We start from the raw sequence: 18,164 nt of genomic DNA, 5'->3' as shown, positions 1-18,164 counted from the left end.
CGATATATAGCCTCATCTGGTGACGGAAGGGCTGGCTCATTTTTTGCGCAACGGATCAGCCTGTCTGTCCAGCGCGGAAATGCAGCCAGTATTCTTGGCACCATTCCACGCGGTCATGATTTGTATAGTAATTAGATAAGGCTAGCTTTAAGTTTTATTGTAATATTTTCATTAAAATAAAAAAAACAATTAAAAAAAACTTGGAAATATAAGTGTTTACTATTCAGCATCAGACGGAAGTTTTATTTATTAGAAGGACCAACCCCCTTACGAGTAGGTACAGTCAGCGACAGAGCTAGGTTTGCACCCGTCCTTAGTCACTTGTACTGGCGAGTGCAAACCTAGCTTTGTTGTTGTCTAGACCTACCCATATGCTACAAATTAGCCACCCACAACACAGCCAAGCGATAAGTACATACACTAATAATACTTACTTTGTCACCGTACTACCTTCATTTACTCTATGGACAAGCTTTAAGTATAGTTTGAGGGGAAAGGCGAAGCCAAAATTAAAAAACGTATCGATAGTGTAATCTCTATTTAATGTACCTACATTAAAAGGGATAATCATAACAATCTATCCTTACCTACTAATATTACAAATGCGAAAGTGTCTGCTTTTCCGTCTGTCCGCCTGACTGACTGTCTGTGTTATCTTTCCACGGCCCATCCGTTTAACCAATTTTGACGAAATTTGGTACACAGATAGCTTCAGGTTACATAGGCTACTTTTCGTAGTTTACTTTTTATCCCGGAAAATCAAAGAGTTCCCTTGGAATTTTTAAAAATCTAAATTCTTGCGGACGAAGTCGACGGGTCTCCTCTCAGAATAGGGTCTTGAATTGTAGTAATAAAATGATGTGATGTTTTGTATAGAGGTAGCTTATGGGGCTAGAATTAAAAGTCACAATTTTTATTTATTTTTAATATGAACGCCACGCTGTACGGTAGGTGATTAATGACGTCACAATCCATAAACGACAAATATTATCCTCTTTTTAACATAAAATAACAGTAATTTCTGCGCGAAAATTAAAAATAAAATTTGTCGTTTACGCCCTGTGACGTCATTAATCGCCTTCCGTACAGCGTGTCATTAGTAATTAATTATGTTAAAAATAAAGTCCGCGCGAACGACGTCGCGGGAATAAGCTAGTTAGAATATAAATACAGTCCGCGGCAGAAAATAATGTACATCGACCTTTAGAAGATATCCCCTTCTAAAGAGCGAATTTCTAGAGCATTGTCTCAAGACCGACAAAACGTCACATAGGTATGAGTGACAGAGACAACGCTCTACAAAGCCATTCTAAAGGTACTTTCTGCCGCGTACTGCAAGCACACTGCAAGTTCATTTATTTTCTGAAACACATTTTTATAAAGGACCCATCAGCGGTTTTGTAAAACGCTGGAGGGTCGTGGTTGTGCTCAAAATTCCCACCAACGATACACCCCTCCTTATCTAGCATCAGTTTAGCAGGACATTTCCCTCGCAACTTCCTCGAGCAGTACAACAGCTTGCTCGAAGCGTAGAAGAACGAGTGGCTTCTAAACATCGGAATCTGACCTTTGTCTGTTGGTAATAATTGCAGCTTATCTGCAATATAATAATCATAAATACAATCCATGAATGGGATACGGAGTCTATTTTTCATTTTGAGCATTATTTTATACGCAACAACAACATACAATTAACAAAAATAACGAGGCAAATAAGTCATAATATAAAAGTATATTTATATATTTGATTTATATTTTAATGTATATAACGGGTACATACCATGATTAATTTTTGTTTTCATTTGTCGATATCTCAACCCAATTGCATGGGTCGTGGTCACGATGGCGACGGTTGATGGACGATGGAATGGTTTTGCCGGACAGCTCGTGAAGTTCTATTGAAAAGAACAAGAAAGAGGGTAGTTCGCTACTGCCCTTGACAGCTCGAACTTCATCTCTCGCAGCACCGCAGTCCCGTCCGTCGTGACCACGACCCGTGCAATTGGGTTGAAATATCAACAAATAAAAAACACCAAATTAATCGTGGTGTACTATCTATTTGATAATAAAACACACTTACAATCTCACAAGTGAATATAGGGTACACGAAACACTAGATACGTCCACACCCGGCCAGAGCTTACGGCAGATTGTCGCTTGCCCGCGTACACTACACGTGGTATGTACCCGTTACCTACATTAAAAAGTGATTTACTTCCTAAAATCGACTTTGACATACAACCCACTAGAAACTTGGTGGTAATTCGGAGGCGGATGGCTGTGGTCAAACGTCCCTTTTATGATGTGCCCGTTCTCATCGACCACCAGTCGCGCAGGGCACTTGGCGCTTAGTCTACTCGAACAGTTCAGTCGATTCTTCCCGCAGAAAGAAAACGTGTAATTGTCATACATTGGCACATTACCCTTAATCGTCGGCAGATATTGTAAGAGCTTATCTGCAAAAATATATCGATATTAAAATCTCATAGAGCAAGATTCCACTACCGCCAGAGTTTCCTTTTTTCTGTTTTCACGGGATTTTTAAACACCTTTAAATCACGGGTAAACCGTTAAATTCTTCCCTTTTTAGGGTTCCGTACCTCAAAAGGAAAACGGAACCCTTATAGGATCACTTTGTTGTCTGTCTGTCAAGAAACCTACAGGGTATTTTCCGTTGACCTAGAACCATGAAATTTGGCAGGTAGGTAGATCTTATAGCTGACATTTGAGGAAAAATCTGAAAACTTAGGGTTAGATCACACAAAAAAAAAAAAATTGTGGTCATGAACTAATAATTAGTATTTTCAACTTTCGAAGTGAGTGACTATATCAAGTGGGGTATCATATGAAAAGTATTCACCTGTACATTCTAAAACAGATTTTTATTTTTACAGATTATCGTGCAAAATGTCGAAAATATACGACTGTAGTACGGAACCCTCATTGCGCAAGCCTGACTCGCACTTAGCCGGTTTTTTCTATACGCAAGTATTTGTTTGTAAATTAAATTAACTGGACCCAAAGAGAAAAATTTATAACAAAGAAGCTACTTTCAAAATAATAAATAACAAATTGTACGAAGTGCACAGCTTTTATTTATTTATTTATTTATGGTTAAAAGTTAAAATAAGTAAAATCAACAGTAAAAGGAATTCAAGAAAAGGCCTATGTCCAGCATTGGACACATGCAGGCTACTGGTTCGAAAAAGTGAAAATTAATAATTCACCATATAAAAATTTATAAACATCAAAGTTTAAGTATAAACTCAAAAAACTTGTTTTATGTCCATTGAGCATTACTAAGTCGTTTCAGAATAAAAGAAAAATAAGGAATTTTTTGTTATAATTAACATAGGATTACTTAATTATAAATAGTTTTTATTTCGAATATTTAGTAAATCATCATAGTACAAAACTTAGCTCATGAACTCCCCGAAAAAGTAAATTATATAAAGTAAAGTAAAGTAAAATATGCTTTATTGTACACCAAAACAAAAACAATAGACATATAACAAAGATAGCATGTACAATAGGCGGCCTTATCGCTAAAATAGCGATCTCTTCCAGGCAACCTTAGGGTAGAGGATATTATAAAAATTAAAGAAAGCGGAAGTTAAAATCCTCTGGAGTAAGGAATTCACCTACAGTTTCCGATACCCACTTTAATATAATAACCGTCAGAGGTCTTGTGATAAACCGGCGGTGGGTGGCAATGCTCGAAGCTTTCCTTGACGATAAATCCTTCTAAATCCACCTTCAACTTCGCAGGACACTTCCCCCGGAGATATCTTGAACAGCGCAAGTATGTCTTCCCATTGCAATACGAGAAAGTATAATTTTTGAACATTGGTACTACTCCGTTGACTGTTGGTAACAACAGAAGCTTTTCTATAAAAAACACAGAAAAACAAACAAGTTAAGGGGAAGAAAATCATATCCATTTGAGGTTATTGCAATTCACACACACACACGTGGATCTCTTGGTTGTGTGTTGTCGTATATGTATGCATGTGAACGCGCACGCTCACGACTGACCGTTTCAACAGTCACCCACACTCTTGCACTGATGCCATATACATTCACAAAGCACATACTCGTAGGTACTAGGTACACACTCACAACCACTGATTTATTAAAGAAAAACGGTTAAAAATGAAGGCAGTAGTAGAAGAAGTCTTTATTTCACACCAAAATTAATAATATACAAAACATAAAAACACCAGAGCCTCAATAGCTCAACCGGTAAAGGAGTGGACTGAAAACCGAAAGGTCGACCGCGACGGTTCAAACCCCGCCCGTTGCACTATTGTCGTACCTACTCCTAGCACAAGCCTGACGCTAAGTGTGAGAGGAAAGGGGAATATTAGTCATTTAACATGGCTAATATTCTTTAAAAAAATATATTACATAAATATCAGTACCCAATACATATTTCAGCCCAATTGCACGGGTCGTGGTCACGACCCGTGCAATTGTCGTAAATAATCGTGGTATGTACCCGTTATCTACATAAAAATATGTCGTTAAACCACGAAATAAGCTTAAAATCATTAACATAAAAACATTTCCAATAAGTTACTGTGTAAGCCACTAGGTAGGTTAAAGTATAAAAAGAATAATATTCTACGATACGACAAATTAAGGAATATTAAAAAAAAAGTCAATTCAAAAATTTAATTCCTGCTATCCAGTTTAACATACAACCCTTCAGCGGTCCTATGCAAAAGTGGTGGTGGGTGGCAGTGGTCGAAACTTTCCTCAACGATGTATCCTTCCGAATCAACCTTCAGCTTCACAGGACACTTTCCCCTGAGATACTTTGAACAACGTAAACTGTTCTTCCCATTGCGATACGAAAATGTGTAATTTTTGAACATTGGTATAAATCCATTTAATGTTGGTAGCAACTGTAGTTTTGCTGTAATAACCATCAATAAATATATATTTTTTTGATTTGCGTATATAATAACCATCAATCTATAAATGCCTGACTGACTGATCTACAAACTACTGGACGGATCGGGCTGAATTATGGCATGCAGATAGCTATTATGACGTAGGCATTCGCTAAGAAAAGATTTCTGAAAATTCAATCCCTAAAGGGGTAAAATAGGGGTTTGAATTTGTGTAGTCCACGCGGACGAAGTCGTGAGCATAAGCTATTAACAGATATAACCAATATAGTTCAAAATGTTGTATTAGTAGAACTCTTTATTTATTTATTCACGTACAAATAACTTAAAACTAAAACATAATACAATTAATACTGAACAAAGGACAACTTATCTCTACTGGAGATCTTCCTTCCAGTAGCCCTAAACTCTTTATTCTTTATTTCCCACCAAAAATAATAATATACAGGGTGCAACCAGAACGCTAGCAAAAACGAAGACAGGTGATACTACTGATGATTACTAATATGATAACAACAAAAAAGACGATAAAAAAATCATATATTTTGTAAAATTCACGATATATTGCAAATAAAACATCTGACTGACGCTAAAGGTCAACGAACTTTGCGTAAGTAAGCCATTCGGAGCAATGCTACGTCGTAGGAGAGGCATTGACCCGAGTTTTGCACGCTATACATTGCGGGATTGAAAAATACTAAATCACAAAAACTACAAAATGAGGCAAATGGTTATTGGTATTGGATTATGTTTTGGTAGTATAATAATAACGCTAATTTTTGCTAGCATTCTGGTTACATCCTGTATATACAAAAACATAAAAATATATGCCATAAGTAAGCCAGTAGGTAGGTCAAGGTAAGTATAAAAAAGATAATATTCTGTACGAATAATAATTATTACCGCTAAGGAATAGTTTAAATATGTTAAGTAAATTCGATTAATTTATGGATAGCCATCCAGTTTAACGTACAATCCTTCAGAGGTTCTGTGCAAGATTGGTGGTGGGTGGCAGTGGTCGAAACTTTCCTTAACGACGTAACCTTGCGAATCAACCTCCAGCTTCACAGGGCACTTTCCCTTGGTACAATGTAATGTGTTCCTCCCGTAGCGATTAGAGAATGAGTAATTTTTGAACATCGATATAACTCCATTTAATGTTGGTAGTAACTGTAGTTTTGCTGTAATAACCACAATAAATGTTTTCTTAAATATTCTTGTGTCCGCAACACTGGCTAAATTACTGTTTATATTCAACTTTCGTTTAATAAGTCGATGATAAGTATTAATAAGAATAATGTAATAAGTTATTGGTAAATTAGTATTTGATTTGACTCAACTGGCGAGAGCGGGGCAACTCTCTTGACCAATCAGAAAGGGTACTCAATGAGTGGGGAAATTCTATAAAAGGCGAGCCGCCCCGCTCCGCAGTTGATTTTTGTACAAGTTGTGAAGTGTAAAAGTGCAGAGTGAGGAAGTATAGAGTGGCCACAATATAATATGACGAATAAGTTATCTTTTATTTCACTACTGTTAATAATATAATATTATCTATCATTAGATCACAAAATGTAGGAGTTTGTTGCCGCAATTATGAGATAGCGTCAACACTTGTTAAAAAGTGATTTGAATTTTTAGAAACGATTTAAGATTATTAATTATATACAATGTGATTGAAAGACAAACCAACAAACCAGTAAACCAACAAACAAACACACTTTCGCAATTATAATATGGGTACTCACTACTGATAGGGGCTACTTGTTACCTAATAAATAATAATAATGTTCTCGGAATTTTCTCGATAGTAATAAGTATAATATACTTCAAAAACAATATGTTAAGTCAAAAAAAATATTCTCCGTTTTACAATTTGACATATATCCCGTCAGAGGTCTTGTGATAAGCCGGTGGTCCGTGGCAATGATCAAAACATTCCTCAATGATATATCCTTCTGAATCTACTTTAAGCTTCGCTGGACACTTTTTATTGAAATACTTTGAGCAGCGTAAAGTTTTCTTTTCATTCCAACAGAATCTGTAATTTTTGAACATTGGTATTTCTCCATTTTTCGTTGGCAACCACTGGAGTTTTGCTGCAATAACGACAGCAAAAATAACTCGTAAAGTTATAAAATAAAGAATCACTACACATAACATTATAAAAGCGAAAGTGTGTTTGTTTGTTGGTTTATTGGTTTATTAAAAAAATCACGTCAATCCGTTGCTCCGTTGCGACGTGATTGAAGGACAAACCAACAAACCAACAAACAAACACACAATCACATTTATAATATAAGTACTGATAGAGACTAACTTGTCATCTAATAAAAATAATGATAAAAAATAATAAAAACAATAATAAATTTTTTCGATACTATAATATTTAACTATATTATTATTCGATACTATTATATTGTAAAAGAAATATTTTAAGTCAAAAAATTATTTTCCGCTATTCAATTTGATATAAAATCCGTCAGAGGTCTTGTGATAAATCGGTGGTCCGTGGCAATGCTCAAACAATTCCTCAATGATATATCCTTCTGAATCCACTTTCAGCTTCGCTGGACACTTTTTACTGAAATGCTTTGAACAGCGTAAATTTTTCTTTCCATTCCAACAATACCTGTAATTTTTGAACATCGGTACTTCTCCTTTTTGCGTCGGCAACCGCTTGAGTTTTACTGTAATAACCATAAAAAATAGTTCGTTAAGTAATCCTATTAAAAATAAACAATAATTTAAGAATAGTTTTTGGCGGTTGTTGCAGTTCACTCACACGTGTCTTTTATTTGTGTCTGTATGCGTATAAGTGTAGTATCGTAACTGATCGCTCCGCCACATGCACTGACGTAATGTGCGTGTAGGGCTGCCATAATTGCTGAAAGGGCGACCGGGACATCCATCCATATGCAAACTGATTCTGTAATTTCGAATGTGTCAGTCTGTCTCTCTGCACTTAGAACGGCTTTTTGTCCCGGAATATGAAAGAGTTCCCACGTGATTTTTAAAAAATTTAATCCATGTGGACGAAGTTGCAGGCACTAACTAACGCAAAATAAAAGCGCGAGCGAAGCGAGCGCAAAATTTTTATATATTTATGAAAAAATCTGTAGATATTAATCATCATCATCATCATGATCAACCCATCACCGGCTCACTACAAAGCACGGGTCTCCTCTCAGAGTGAGAAGGGTTTTGGCCATAGTCTGCCACGCTGGCCATGTGCGGATTGGTAGACTTCACACACCTTTGAGAACATTATGGAGAACTCTCAGGAATGCAGGTTTCCTCACGATGTTTTCCTTCACTATTAAAGCAAGTGATATTTAATTAATTAAAACGCATATAACTCCGAAAAGTTAGAGGTGCGTGCCCGGGATCGAACCCCCGACCTCCGATTAGAAGGCGAACGTCCTAACCACTACGCTATCACAGCTTAGGTATTAATATTTCACTAATATTATTAAGTGTGTCGGTATATCTATCTGTCTGTTATCTTTTTACGGCCTTATCCTTTTAACCAGGTACTATTCAGGGATAGCTTGCATCCCGGAAACAGACATAGGCTCTTTATCCCGATAAATCAAAGAGTTCCTACCGGACTTCTATGCAGACAAGATTGCAGGCAGGGATTAACTAATACAGAACAAAAGCGCGAGCGAAGCGAGCGCGAAATTTTTTAATATTTACAAAAAAATTGGTAAATTCAAGAACTAGTATATTATCCATTTCAAAAATAACTTCCTTTTGTCTGGGATTTCGGAACCCCCTGCCAAACCGGGACAACTAACTTACTGACCGGGACACCGGGACACAACGCTTCAGACCAGGACTTGTCCCGGTGTACCGGGACGTATGGCAGCCTTAATGTACACGCATGTAACCACAAGCAAGGACGACGCGCGTGCATGAATTTATGAAAGCTGATGCCCGCGACTTCGTCCGCATGGACTACACTGATTTCAAATCTCCCTCAGGGGTTAAATTTTCAAAAATTGGTATTTTCCATTTTTTGTTGGCAACTACCGGAGTTTTGCTGTAATAACTACGACAAAATAACTATTAAATAATAAAATAAACAATAATTGACAATAGTTGTTGGTGGTTGTTGCAATTCACTCACACGTGTCTCCTGTTTGTGTATGTATGTGTGTGAGTGCGTCTCGTAACTGACCGCTCCCACACATGCACTGACATAATGTGCATGTACACACATGTAACCACAAGCAAGGTTCACGCGCGTGGATGAAATGAATAATAGAGCCTAACTTGTCATCCTATGATAATAATAATAAAATATTCGAAAGTTTCTCGATAGTATATTTTAAAACAATAAGTCAAAAAAATTATTGCCCGCTATCTAATTTAATATACATCCCGTCAGAGCTCTTGTGATAAATCGGTGGTCCGTGGCAATGATTGAAACATCCCTGAACGATGTACCCTTCTGAATCCACTTTTAGCTTCGCTGGACACTTTTTCCTAAAATATCTCGAACAGCGTAAAGTTCTCTTTCCATTATAACAGAATCTATAATTTTTGAACATTGGCACTTCTCCATTTTTCGTTGGCAACCACTGGAGTTTTGCTGTAATAACCACAACAAAAAAAACTCGTAAAGTAATAAAATGAATAATACACAATTACATAATATTACGTTATTTAGATATAGTTCTTGGCGGTTGTTGCACTTCATTCACGCGTGTCTCCTGTTTGTATGTCATCCTGTATGGATGCGGTGCGCTCTCGCAACTGACAGCTATGACGTATATACTAACACACCGTGCAGGTTAACGCTTAGCCACAAGTAAAATCCATGCGTACTGATGAATTTAGAAATAATAAGTGCTAACTTGATATCAAATAAAAAATAATGTACTCGATATTTCTTCGAAAGTGTATTTTAATTAAAACAAGTCGAGTCAATTTATTCTCAGTTCAGTTTAATATACATCCCGTCAGAGGTCCTGTGATAAATCGGTGGTCCGTGACAGTGGTCAGAATATTCCTCAACGATATATCCTTCTGAATTCACCTTTAACTTCGCTGGACACTTTCCCCTGAAATATCTCGAACAGCGTAAAGTTGTCTTTCCATTATAAGAGAATGTGTAATTTTTGAAAATTGGTACTTCTCCATTTTTCGTTGGCAACCACTGGAGTTTCGCTGTAATAACCGCAATAAAAATGCTTGTAAAGTAATCAAATAAATAATAAATTATAGCGTTAGTGTTTGTGTGTGTGTGTGTGTGTGTGTGTGCGTGTGTGTGAGTGTGTGAAATGAAAAAAAAATACTCAAGATTTCTTTGAGTGTATTTTAATTGAATCATGTAATCAATTTAATATAAAAATCATCAGCGAGCCTGTGATAAACCGGTGGTTCGTGGCAAACACTTCTCAATGATGTATCCTGCTGAATCGACCTTCAGTTTCGCTGGACACTTTCTCGAGAGGTATCTTGAACAGCGTAGACTTTTCTTTCCATTGTAATAGGAGAATGTGTAATTTTTGAACATCGAAACTACTCCATTTTTCGTTGGCAACCATTGCAGTTTTGCTATCAAATCCACAGTAAACATTACTCATAAAATATAAATAATTCTATTAATCAGTGAGGTGTAGTTGTTGACAGTTGTTGCAATTGGGGTGATGCTCAGAACAAGGACTATTAGAAGTAGCCCTATTGTGACACTTACTGTTAGAGCGAGATAGCTAAATGCAATTAAGCTCTTATTAGAACGTGACAAAATGATTATGTTTTGTCCTTATCACCGTGGCCGTGAGTATTTGGCAAACAACGTGAAGTGTAGAAGGAATGACATTTCACAAATAAGAAAATCTGCTTGAGCGAGTGGGACTGAGGGGGACACGCTAGTTGCAAATCAGGACATATCTGTGGGAATGACTATGTCAAAAATAAATTATTTCTTAAAAATTATTAAATATAGGGTCAACCACAATTCATAAAATCCACGTCCACTGTTAGTTTTAAGTTCGCTAACCATTTCAAATTGTCGATTTACCTAAAAAAGTACGTCATATTACGTCAAACGTTTATGACGTCACATCTGTGTATTTCATACAAGCTCCCTAGCAAGAGTTTTGACGTTTGATAAAAAGACGCTTTTGACTGTGTGTGTATCGTATTGTGTATGCGCGGCGTCACCAGCACAACTATGATAGCTTACACCTCAGAAACTTGACTCTGGAAGTTTTTGATCTCAAACAATACTTGTTTCTATTAATGCCAGCTATCAGTACCCTTATTATAAATGCGAAAGTGTGTTTGTTTGTTGGTTTTTTGGTTTGTTGGTTTGTCCTTCGATCACGGCGCAACGGTGCAACGGATTGACGTGATTTGTTGCATGGGTATAGACTATAGATAAAGACCTGAAGAGTGACATAGGCTTTACTTTTTATCCCGGAAAATCAAAGAGTTCCCACGGGATTTAAAAAAACCTAATTCCACGCGGACAAAGTCGCGGGCACGCAAATGCGTGGCCGCTATTTTGAAAAAAAATGGGCAGGCCAGGCTCCATACTAAAATCCCTTAATTGTTTGTTATTATAGCGGCCATATCACACTCTGTGAAAATTTCAACCCTCTACCTATTACGGTTCACGAGATACAGCCCGCTTACAGACAGAAAAACGAACGGATAGCGGAGGCTTAGTAATAAGGATCCTATCACTAAGCCTTTGCTGTCCGTCCGCACCGCAGAGTGAATTTGAAGTAGCCGTAAAAAGAAGGTATCATTATGATCAACCCATCAACGGCTCACTACAGAGCACGGGTCTCCTCTCAGAGTGAGAAGGGTTTTGGCCATAGTCTACCACGCTGGCCATGTACGGATTGGTAGACTTCACACCTTTGAGAACATTATGGAGAACTCTAAGGCATGCAGGTTTCCTCACGATGTTTTCCTTCACCGTTAAAGCAAGTGATATTTAATTAATTAAAACGCACATAACTCCGAAAAGTTAGAGGTGTGTGCCCGGGATCGAACCCCTGACCTCCGATTAGAAGGCGGACGTCCTAACCACTAGGCTATCACAGCTAGTACTATGCCTACTGAACAATTTTTTTTTTTAGTATTCGGAATTTGCTACAGTGAATAATTAAAAGAATCATTATATAATAAGGCAAACAATTTATTTTCTGTTAACTCGTTTTAATATATAACCCGGTAGAGGTCCTGTGATATATCGGGGGTGGATGACAATGGTCGAAACGTCCCTTAACAATAAATCCTTCTGAATCGACGGTCAGCTTCGCGGCACACTTTCCCCTGAGCTTCCTTGAACAGCGCAGATTCCTTTTCCCGTTGTAAAACGAGAATGTATAATTTCTAAACATTGGGATATCGCCATTGATCGTAGGCAGAAACTGCAGTTTTTCTGTAAACAACAAATAAGCTTAAGAGCCCGCTTCATCGAAGCGACAACTCGTTTTTTTTTACGCACGAAGTTGCCTCAAAATTTGCCCTAAAATAGAGATTTTCAAGGGCCAACTTTTGAAATAAATACAATTTTACTACATTAATAATTGTTTTAGGGCATAAATATTTAAGCTAATTTTATTTAATTGCTTAAAACGCACATAACTATACGCACAGGTACTAACGATATATAGTTAACTATAATTTTAAATTACTTTGAGTAAATACAAATAAAAAATCTTGGAAAGGATAAACTCTATTTTCAATTGTTCAAAGTAATAATTATAACTTCAGAGGTCCTATGATAAACAACTGGTGAGTGGCTGTGGTAAAGAAAGCCCCTTAATGATAACCCCTTCTGAAGCGACCCATTTTCCCATTGTAATACGAGAAGGTGTAATTTCTAGACATCGGTATTTTTAATATTTGAACACTTCTTAACGTTGGCAGCAACGGGAAATTTGCTGTAAAAAAAATCTCATTACTTGTAATATAAATGTAGATAATAAGCAACTTCAACATCTACTCGTAAATGTATGAAAGGAAAAGGTGACTGACTGACTGACTGATCTATCAACGCACAGCTCAATCTACTGGACGGGTCGGGCTGAAATTTGGCATGCATATAGCTATTATGACGTAAGAAAGGATTTTAAAAAATGCAACCCATAACGGAGTGAAATAGGGGTTCGAACTTTGTGTAGTCCACGCGGACGAAGTCGCGAGCATAAGCTAGTATTGTATAATCTAGCGCGTGAATTTAAGTTTTGAAAATCCCGGAGAACTGTTTGATTTTCGTGGACAAAAAGTAGCCTAAGTCCTTCCCGGGGATGCAACTATCGCTGTACTAAATTTCCTGAAAATCGGTTAAACTTAGTAAATGTCGTATATCCACCTAGTGGGAGGTCTTCCAACACTGCGTTTCCTGATGCGAGGTCGCCATTCTAGCACCTTGGGACCCCCAACATGTATCGGTTAATTTAACTAGTTTAAAATTAATTTCCAAAATAGAGTTAATTATTACGGGAATAATTATTCAAACTCACATTAAAAGGTACAATTATTGATAAATTAAGTTTATTTATAAATATAGGTTCAGATAGTTAAACCATCAAATATTTTTTATAAATTACTAGCGACCCGTCCCGGCTTCGCATGGGTGCAATGTAGATACTCATGTGGTGTCATTGAGGTGTCATTGCCTCAGAAACTCTCAAATGAGAGGTTTTTTTTCCGACCTAATTTACATTATTTCAATTTCTCTAGGGATTTCTAATTTTTTGAGAATTAAACTATAGCTATAAACCTTCGTCTTGAATCACTCTATCTATTGGTGAAAACCGCATTAAAATTCGTTACGTAGTTTAAAAGATCTACGCGTTCATACATACATACAGACGCGGGAAGCGACTTTATTTTATACTATGTAGATTTTAAGATATTTCACTATTAATTAGTCCTTGATCGGTTGCGATTCTTTTGGATCACCTTTTGTAAATCTTTGTAATCTTTCGCAGTTCTCGCACAAGTCTAAATAAGTTACAATCATATCCCTCGTAATATTTTTATAACTCAAATTTAACTCCTTCTTCATTTTGCATCTTCCACCGTGATTTGTTGCTAGATGAGTTCCGTGTAAAATATTAAATATCTCTTCTTCATTAGCATAAAATTTAATATTATTATCTTTGTCTATTGGAACAATAATTTTTTCTGTTTCTCCAATAGTGATGATGTCGAATTTTTTTTTTAAGCGGTAATAATCCTTTGGTTTTTTACTCGATTCTTTATGTTTTGCAGCTTTGATACGTTGAATCATCTCCGCGTAACGGACGCTTGTAAAGAATTGGGAGTTGAAACTTTTCCTTGATTCTATTTCTTTTAGTTTCTCATAAAATCGTTGACGCATTTCAATGTTTTTGGGATCACTGTTTGTGTATTCATACAGCAAGTATGTATTTTGGAGTTCTGAAATATTTGCATAAAGTTATTTATTTCAAAATATTATGGTACCTAACAATTCACACTTTAAAAAAACCTAATAAATGAATTAATAGGTGGGGTAGTAGAAAGAAAAGTTTTTGTTTGTTTTGTAAGCATCTCTTCTTTATACATAATTGACAACTACAATATTAAGTTAAATAAAGTACTTTGATTGTTTACTTATAATTTAACAATTACTCAACAAACGTATAAATAATAACTAGCTGATACCCGCGACATCGTCCGCGTGGATTTGGGTTATCAAAAATCCCGTGGGAACTCTTATGTCATATAAAATCGATAAAAAAATTGATCCCGTATCCCGGAAAATCCCTAATGTTTTCCGGGATAAAAACTACCCTATATTTTAACCCGGAGTATCAGCTACCACTGTACAAAATTTCATTTAAATCCATTCAGTAGTTTTCGCGTGATGCGCGCACATACAGACAGACAGACAGAAAATTTTAAAAAAAATAATGTTTTAGAGTCTATATCGATAATAATGTTTCCTCCGATTAAAATTTTCAAAATATTATATTTAATGTACCGAAATCATTTCAATCAAACTACAATCAAATCAATTCAAATTACAGTTATATTTTAAGTATAGATAGATTGTACCTACATATATCTCAGGGGAGGGGATCCGTGCTCAGTAGTGAGCCGACGATGGGATGATGATGATGATGACTACTTTCCCACATTAATTTTAATGTACACTCCACTAGCAGCTCTATGGAACAGCGGAGGTGCATGATTGTGCTCAAAGTGCCCTTTGAGAATATATCCGTTTTCGTCGACAGTTAGCCGAGCATTGCATTTGCCGGTGAGTTTTCTTGAGCATCGCAAATTCCGTTTCCCGTTGTAATATGAAAACGTATAATTTCTGAACATTGGTAAGTTACCCTTCATCGTTGGCAAAAAGTGCAGTTTATCTGTAAAAAACATTTATTTTCAATGTAATATCCCCTTATAGACATATTTCCGAATATACCAAAATCGATATTTCGGCCCAGGTGCAGTTGCAGTCCCGTCGTGACCACGACCCTGGGCCGGAATATCGATATTTCAAAATCATCGTATGAATCGTGGTACTTACGTACCCACGTAGGTATACGTAAACCACGAAAAAAGCCTAAAACCACCTTATAGTGTTAATGAAAGAAGAGTAACAACAGTAGGTAATTGTTTTTCACAACTAAAGAACTTCGTGCTTACAGGAAAACTGCCACACGCAATCAATATGATGTAAAAGTTTCCCTAGCGCCTTCGCCAGCACTTTGCATAAAAATGTTTGGTTCTCATTTGAATCAAACCAATCAAACTCAATTAAATTTTATAGGCAAAATTTAAAATCACACTAGAGTCGTCAGTAATGAGCCGGCGATGGGATGGTGATGAAACAATGATTTGAATACGATAAATAAATACAATGGATATGAAAATAAATTATTCAGTATTTCTGTACATTACTCTAGCATACAAGCCATCATAACATTTTTCATAAACAGGCGGCGGATGGTTATGATCAAATATCCCTTTAATGATGTAGCCATTGTTGTCAATCGTCAGCCGAGCCCGACATTTGCCTCTGATTCGTTTGGAACAACGCAAAAACTTCTTCCCGGTCCCGTAAGAAAAGGTGTAGTTTCGGAACACTGGTATTTGGCCTTTATGCGTGGATATAAAATGAAGTTTTTCTGAAAATTGTCTTTAATTAAAATCAAAAAAATCCTCGAGCGAAATTATTCAGTGCTTGAAGACCAAAGTCTTCTGTTCGAAGACTTTGCGTATTATCAGTGATAGTATATGGATCCGAGACATGGTCGCTAACTATGGGCCTCATTAGAAAGCTTAAAGTCACTCAGCGGGCGATGGAGATTAAATCAGTAATGACGAGATCTGTGGGAGAATCAGAAAAACCGACTTAGCTCAACGGGTTGCGAAGCTGAAGAAGCAATGACCAACAGATCGACGTGAATTTTTTGCACAAATATAGTCGCATTGGTCGTACTTTTATAGCAACCTGGAAAACCACACTAGAGACCCGTCCTCAGTAGTGAGCCGGTGATGGGTAATAATGAGAATGAAATGATAATACCGAATTTGAAAGCGATAAATAAATACATGGATATGAAAATAAATTATTCAGTATTTCTGAACATTACTCTAGAATACAAGCCACCATAACATTTTTCATAAACAGGCGGTGGATGGGTGTGATCAAATTTCCCTCTAATGATGTAGCCGTTGTTGTCAATCGTCAGCCGAGCCCCACATTTGCGCCTGATTCGTCTCGAGCACCGCAAAAACTTCTTCCCGGCCTCGTAAGAAAAGGTGTGGTTTCGGAACATTGGTATTTCGCCTTTCAGAGTGGGTATAAACTGAAGCTTTTCTGAAAATTACCTTTAATTAAAATCTAAAATTAACCAGCTGAAGTGGCAGTAGGCAGGCCACGTCTGCCACAGAACCGATGGCCGATGGGGCAGACGTGTTCTGGAGTGGATACCGCGTATCAGCAAGCGCAGTGTGGGACGACCTCAAGAAGGTAGCGGGAAGTGGGTGGATGAGGAAGGCGGAGGATCGTGTGCGGTGCCGTGCTTTTGGGAAGGCTATGTCCAGCAGTGGACGCAAACAGGCTGATTGATTGATTGAAAATCTTAAAAATCCTCAAGCGAAATTATTCAGTGCTTGATAGTCTTCGCACAGTGCGTATTGTCAGTGACGGTAGATGGATCCGAGACATGGTCGCTAACTATGGACCTCATAAGAAAGTTCAGAGTCACTCAATGGAGAGATCAAATCGGAAATGACGAGAATCAGAGTGACCGACATAGCTAAACGGGTTGCGAAGAGCAACAGATCGACGTAAATTTATTTCACAAATACATACCTGGAAAGTGTCATGGCTACTTCTTATCCGGGAAAATCAAAGAGTTCCCACGGGATTTTTAAAAATCCACGCCGACGAAGTCACGGACATCAGCTAGTAGAATATTTTTCCAAAATAACAGCGACATAATATAATACAATAATATTTTATTTAACTTTCTAAAAAACTTAAACAACAACACAATGTAACAATGTAACTTTAAGTCCAAGTAATTGTCATACACTATTAATTTTCCGTTCCTTTCGAATATGCTTCATTGATTGTCTATGCCTATATATGTCATTTATACCTCCGTGAGCTATACTTATGGCCTTCTCGCAATACTTGCAGTAAGCTTTATGTCTTTCGTTCAAAGGTTCGATCCAGGGCATCTCTGCTACCCATGAGTTTCGGAACGTACACATGCGTTTTTCTCTCCTCGATTTGAAGGCAAAGGAACCTTGTTCGAGGACTATCTTGAAATACCGCTTGTCTAAAAAAGTACAATTTGATTGAGATGATGGTTTGTATTTTTTTTTAATTTATAGAATAGCACTGAGCAACAATCAAACCTGCTGGCAAATGATGCAGCTTTAGGTAGAGCACGCTTGCTTAGAAGATGTCTAATAACTATTAACGGAGCGAAGACACTCTCGGTTTGATCCTGAATCGACGATCTGTCAAATGTAAGCTAGTGTGACGTGAAATCTCAAATGAAAATTAAGCGTTTCATAGCCTACGTAGCGTGAAATGTATAGTTCGTGAAGATCGACATGGAAATCGGGGTATGAGGCGGGGCGTCCCCACCCCGATTGCCAGTTCGACCTGTCGCAAACTAAGGGTAACATTTAACATCGCAAACATTTAATATCGCAAACAAAGGTAACTGTCGTGAATACGCTTTTGATTTGAAGGTACCCTTGAGTTGACGGTGTATAATCCTCACGATT

General features: G+C 37.1%; 3 long non-coding RNA genes across 3 annotated transcripts; all 3 read right to left on the bottom strand.

The window, feature by feature from the left end:
• Positions 1–523: 523 nt before the first annotated feature.
• On the bottom strand, positions 524–2,768 carry LOC138402898 (uncharacterized). Its single transcript, XR_011237233.1, has 2 exons — positions 2,247–2,768; positions 524–1,597 (listed from the first exon to the last, which is right to left on the bottom strand). It is a non-coding gene; the product is annotated as an uncharacterized lncRNA (long non-coding RNA).
• A 9,564-nt stretch (positions 2,769–12,332) lies between these two features.
• Positions 12,333–15,277, bottom strand: LOC138402894 (uncharacterized). Its single transcript, XR_011237228.1, has 3 exons — positions 14,968–15,277; positions 12,646–14,324; positions 12,333–12,612 (listed from the first exon to the last, which is right to left on the bottom strand). It is a non-coding gene; the product is annotated as an uncharacterized lncRNA (long non-coding RNA).
• Positions 15,278–16,476: 1,199 nt separating this feature from the next.
• Positions 16,477–17,893, bottom strand: LOC117985736 (uncharacterized). Its single transcript, XR_011237231.1, has 2 exons — positions 17,787–17,893; positions 16,477–17,707 (listed from the first exon to the last, which is right to left on the bottom strand). It is a non-coding gene; the product is annotated as an uncharacterized lncRNA (long non-coding RNA).
• Between the last annotated feature and the right edge of the window lie 271 nt (positions 17,894–18,164).

Source organism: Maniola hyperantus, chromosome 10, assembly GCF_902806685.2.
Source record: "Maniola hyperantus chromosome 10, iAphHyp1.2, whole genome shotgun sequence".
Classification (NCBI taxonomy): Eukaryota; Metazoa; Arthropoda; class Insecta; order Lepidoptera; family Nymphalidae; genus Maniola; species Maniola hyperantus.
The sequence above is the reverse complement of the archived record's forward strand: the minus strand, read 5'-3'. Positions and strand labels throughout refer to the sequence as shown.